The following is a 6,115-nucleotide window of genomic DNA, read 5'->3' on the forward strand; positions in this document are numbered from 1 at the left end:
AAAAACTGATATGTTCATACTTCATTCAGTTTTGAAGCTCTGCTATTTGAATTACAGCACGATCTTCAATAACTTCTCCTTTATCAATTACCCACAGTTGTGGGGTCAGAGGAAACACATACCGTAATCCAAAACACTACTGGCAGTTTAATGATTCTAAACTTTGAAGAAAGTATAGGTATATACAGTAGTTCAATTGAAATATTATTCATGATTGTAAATGTCATAATTTCAATAAAAAAATTACGGTGTTAAACTATACAGTTAATTTTGTAGACCTACCAGGGTACACTATTTTATAAATTGTAACTCATTCTCTATTAATGTATGCCAGCCATGAATCATATATATGGTATATGTATATATATATATATATATATATATATATATATATATATATATATATATATAATATTTATCCTACACGATTTAAAATCAACACTTTTTTACTTGGAAGTTTTGAAATAATAATGAATTTAGTCTTAAACTCCAGAATAGAGTTGAGCGCAACCGTAAATACATTGTACTTAAATTCGTTTAGAAAGAAACTAATTTAGTTTATCAACAATGTTTTTATAATTTATTTTTGTTCAATAACATGATAATTCTTATTTATAAACCATGCCTCTGCTAAACTTGATATTTTTGTAAAAGAAGTAAGTTTGAATTTGAATAAGCTATCTTGAAACAAGTAACCTACAAATTGGTTAACCAACAACTAAAAATATTAATATAATTCAATGATTACTACCCTTGAAATTTATGATGTAGGTTAAAATTTGAATTGGAAAAATAAAATAACAAGTCTTTATTCGAAAAGAGTGATTATCAGTTGAATTATTAACGTTTATTCACGAAAAATTCCATTCAACATAGGGTTTTCAATGTAAACACGGGTTGAAGTGTACGCTTTTGAACAGCTGATCACCTGATGGTTCTAGCCTTGTAGTTACGTAAGCGACGGGTTATGTTTAGTGGGATTGTAAGGAGATTAGGTTATGTTTTATCAACAATATGAACTGTAACAAAGTACAGTAGATACAAAATTATTCATAACTTGGTGGGTTTATTCTTATAAAAACACAAAGACATAATATTGATAAATTCGTTTAAAACAGAAAGTTGAAACTGTTAATAGTAGGCTATGATTAGGCTATTCATCACTGTACCAGGTAAGATTAAAATAATATTGCCTTGGCCCTATTTGAAATAATTTTTAGATTTTAAAATCTAAAATGTACCTTCAAAACAAGTATTGCTAATTATACAGAACAGTCACTTTTAATTTTAATAAAACCAAACAATCCCCCGATCTATGGACCGTGGCGAATAACTTACACTGGATATAAGTAAATGATATACTAATATAAGTAAATGCTTGTCACTTATTTTCGCCTATCCATACTCAAATAGGCTACTACAAATCGGGACCTGATTAGGAAACTTTTTAGGATACTGTTGATTAGGATACTGTAATATTGAATAGGCTAACTACCCACTGAAAAATTTTATTGATAAAACATGTAAACAATAAAATTATGATTATTAGAATCTGCTGTATTTTTTAGCCTACAGACAGAACGGTAGAGTTAGGAATACAGTAGTTATTAGTCAATCTAAAGATAAACAAAATTAATACAAACATATTCAATAGCCATTGAGCAAGATCAAAATGAAATCTATGTGCATCTTCTATTTTCTCAATAGAGTTTATTAAAGTGGGGCAGTGGCGGATCTAGAATTTTATTTTGGGGGGGCTGAACAGGGGAAAATTTTGTGAAAGGGCTTACATTTAATGAAGTTAATTGTTGAAGTTTTATGGAGTAAAAACGTCTCTAGGGGAAACCGCTAAGTCACTGTATGTGCGTCCTCTATAGTGCGCGTTTGTTTCAATGAAACCAGATAAACGGAGCGGGCAGGCAATGTAAATGTAACTAAGATATTATACAAAGTATTAAAACGTTAACGGATATCATACAATTGAAGACGTAGTAGTGGAATTAGGTCATTCTTGCCAATGAATATACTTTACCAGCTTCAAACTAATTATATTTGTATAAAATTTACATTCTTACAAAAAAAAATTTAGGCGTTTTGGGGGGGGGGCTTGAGCCCGAAAGCCCCCCCCCGTAGATCCGCCACTGAAGTGGGGCAAGTAGCCTATTGCATTTTAGGAGTTGATGGACGAGTATAAATTTGGTCAGAATATTGAATAATACACGTTACCTATCATCTAATTTACCTATTATCTTGTAGTGAACAACTACAAGACTTAACCTATTTTGAACTATGTGTCTAACCTTAACTAAATCTGGGAGAGGAATAGCACAAGGTTAACTTATTTTTTCTTTTCCTATCATTTTGATGATGTACTTAGTGTATCAATCAATAAAGAATCAATCTTTTCTTTTTTCCTTGTTATAGGTTATGCATTATATAGCATGCTTTAGGTTGCATATAAAGCTTCACGTTATAACACCTGACTCCTGTCTCACTTAGGATTGAACCCTTCAAAACCAAATTCAAAAAACAGGTTTTGAGAACAGATTTTTTTTAAAAGAATCATTGAAATACGTATGATACAGGTAGCCTACTGTATATACTGTCATATAAACTCTTAGCAGGTCTAGTAATAATTATTTTTCTTTTTTCAGAGAATAACAGGCTGTGTGAGCTATGGTTGAAACTTGCTGCTGGGTCTATCTTGCTAGTTTAGGGCTGGTGATCACAGTATCAAGTATCAGGTGAGCTTTCTTGTAATTATCAACCTATCAAATCATGTTTGTTTTCCTGTCGATGCTGTATAAAAATGACAAATTACTTTCAATATCAATAATAATAGAGTTTCGCAGTATCGTGTTATCAGATGGGCACGCTAAATTGTCGGTCCCGGCTGAAGTATGACAGTTGTAAGGCCCATTGTCGGCTTAAATATATTCAGGCAGAGAGACCTTCCCACAAGAGACTCCCCACCAACAAAAGCCACACGAATGTACTTTTTTAGAGTTTTGCATTCTAACATTACAATACTGCCTTGATCTCCTATTGGAGGCTGCCCGGAACATTCATAATTATTGTTGGTGTTTCCAAAACAAATTTTTGAGACAAGACCGTTCTTCATTGTTTGGGTTCTGTAGATGTTCCCTACTAATTGTTTGTTAGCCTGGGTACACACCCGGGCCGGTAGGCCATTAATTTTTATTAGTTCAATGACTTTCATTTTGTGGAGTCAATATTAGAAACCACACCTAACAACTAAGAAGACATATTAGATATAGACTAAAAAAAACCGTTCATTGTTCAAATACTAACAAAGCTGGTCGCACTCAAATTCAAATTTTAGGCCTATTTATTGCCCAAGACACATTATATAAAATATTGTACAGACACTGTGAATTTACATAAAAATCACAACTTAACACCTAACATAAAAAATTATCACATCATTCTATGCTGTTCAACCTAATGCTAAAATACTGTTCAAGACTATAAAAAATTTCTTCAATAGGAACTTTCTAATTTTTCTCTTGTATTCCTTCTCAGGTAATTCCCTAACGGTAGGTGGTTATAAAATATGCTTGCTCAGGCCTTGAAACTAGTATGACTAGATCTATAATAGTAAAATTCATCTCAGATCTTTAATTAATTCAGTGTGTGATGAGAGTGGACATTATTATGACTGGGAAATACATTTAAATTAGACTTTGCAAACAACAAGCATGTGTATATAAAAATACATGGTAAATTCATAATACCCAGTCTTATGAATAAAATCTTGCAATGAGTGAGAGGTGGTTCATTTCAAATTGTTCTATCTGCTATTTTTTGCAATAAAAGAAATATAGAAATTGGCCATTTTTGTGTATTGGAATATGGGCTACGTACACTCAACAGCAATTTTTCCAATTCTCAACCGAATTTGACTTATGATGCATGATTTTGGACCGCCTTAACGAGTTGAGAAGAATGAAGTGTAGTAAGATGAAATCTGAGCATTGTGTCAAAAGTTATAAGAGTTTGAAATTTTGATCCTTGAGGTGTCCTTATGCGCGCCTCTCCACTAGGAAATGATTCTCATAGAACATAATCTCATGAACTTTTGTCATTGTGCAGGACAATGTAGTTGGTGATGATGGATGAAGCTGAAAATTAGGTGTTTTTCACAATACAAGGAGCATTGTTGTCAGGTTTACCTGGAAATCTATATGAGATGAAGCGCTCTACCTGATCTTAGATTGTAAAGCACAAAAATGCTCCTAGAGGGATTTTGAATTATACATGTAAATGGCAACAATCGGAAGATAATATTGATCAAAAACTAAAATTCATCAGAATTGATTTTTTCTTTCAATTTTACACATTTTAAAAAAATCATAAATCAGTACTCATTGGAGATAGAGAGTTCTGAATGATCTCATTTTATCTGTTAAAAGGCGAGAGCCAATTTTTCTGTCTGATTACTGGATTTGGCAGAAATAGCTGAAAACTGGAAAATGAACCGAAAATACAAGGTTCTTGGGCCATTCTGTATCTAGCACAAGGAAATTATGCATGAAGAAATTGGTTCTGGACTTCTCTCATGTATCCAAATGATATTTTGAAAAATCAGAACTATAATATTAATTGCAAGAACCAATGTATATAGTGACTGGACTATTGTGTGACAACATTTCTGTATAACTCATTACTTTTGTTATTAAGTGGTATTCCTTTCATTCCAATCGATTGCAGACTTTGAAAATAATTTATTTCATTTTTCATTTCAGGCACCAAAATATATCACAAAGGCCGCAAAGACAGTTCATCGTGTGTGTTGTATCTCATTCTGCAAAGACAGTGAACATGTAATCCTATAGTTTGACACCATACACATCGTTTCACCATTACCATAGTATCCACTTCCATTGTATAATTTTGTACATTACAAAACATGTGTTCTGACATGAATAATAATGTGTTTATGTAAATTAGCAATATTTATTGTTACTTTTGCAATTTTTCATATGTTTTGAAAAAAATTAAAAGGTATTATGTACTTCATTGGATTATTATTTTATACTAGCTGGCCCGGCGAACTTTATACCACCAAATAGTTAATGCATCTCATGACAAACCTTGGGAGGCGCGATGCGGCATTTTGCATCCAGGTGCTTCTTGCTTATATTGATTTGAATGGAAGAACTCACACACACTGAATCGGACTTGGCCTGGAACGGTGTGATAAGGCAATCTCCATAAGATCAACACTTTGTATCACCAAGCTGCGCCTCCTCAGGTGTGCTTGAGTTGCGTTTACACTGGAGTTAATAACACGAGTTATTAAGGCGAATCAGCATGGAAAAAATTGTGATTCTAGCCCTATAGATAGCAGCACTGTTGAGGTCAAATTACTTTATGTGATTAGTCACTTATTTTTAGTCCAATATGGAAGACCAAAACTGTTTTGCAATCAGCTTAAAGGTTTGAAACTCGCTACCATATGCTTAATTTTTTTTCCAATTTGAATAAGTTTTTACAATTGATAATTTTTATATTAAGAAAAAAATTAGGTAATGAAGGTAGTCATTTTAAAGGCAAATTTAAAATTTAATTTCAAACAAATCGGTTTAACAGTTCTGTCGGAAGCGCATTTTTAGTTCCAATGCATTGTTCAATTGCAGTGTATTGTTCACGCAGTCAGAACAGTAAAATAATAATGATAAATAAATAAATTTATTTGTTTCAAGCACATATGCTTGATAATACAAACGAGTTGAGTTGAATACAGTCATTACATTCCATGATATCAAATTACTGGTATGTCTTAAATCATATATGCTTTAAATATATATCACAAGTAAGAGTACTTTAGTAAGTATATGTTCCTAATATACAGAAGAATATATCTATTACAATCAAAAAATTTGAAATTTTAAAATAAAATATCAATCTGTACATTTTCATTTAATAATAATTCCATAATATCTATCAATCATAGCATTCCAGTATTATATATCTACCTATACATATTTTATAAACGTGCAATAACAGTTCAACTACGAAAATAATGAATTTTACATAAAATTTATCCAATACTACATTTCTTACATACTAATAAAATACCATTTATAGTAAT

At 31.7% G+C, this 6,115-nt stretch overlaps 1 long non-coding RNA gene across 1 annotated transcript; it reads left to right on the top strand.

The window, feature by feature from the left end:
* The first annotated feature begins 430 nt into the window (after nucleotides 1-430).
* LOC120354440 lies at nucleotides 431-5,040 on the top strand. Its single transcript, XR_005573029.1, has 3 exons — nucleotides 431-1,172; nucleotides 2,655-2,744; nucleotides 4,767-5,040. It is a non-coding gene; the product is annotated as an uncharacterized LOC120354440 (long non-coding RNA).
* Nucleotides 5,041-6,115: the final 1,075 nt, after the last annotated feature.

The sequence above is a fragment of the Nilaparvata lugens genome, chromosome X (genome assembly GCF_014356525.2).
Source record: "Nilaparvata lugens isolate BPH chromosome X, ASM1435652v1, whole genome shotgun sequence".
Taxonomy (NCBI): domain Eukaryota; kingdom Metazoa; phylum Arthropoda; class Insecta; order Hemiptera; family Delphacidae; genus Nilaparvata; species Nilaparvata lugens.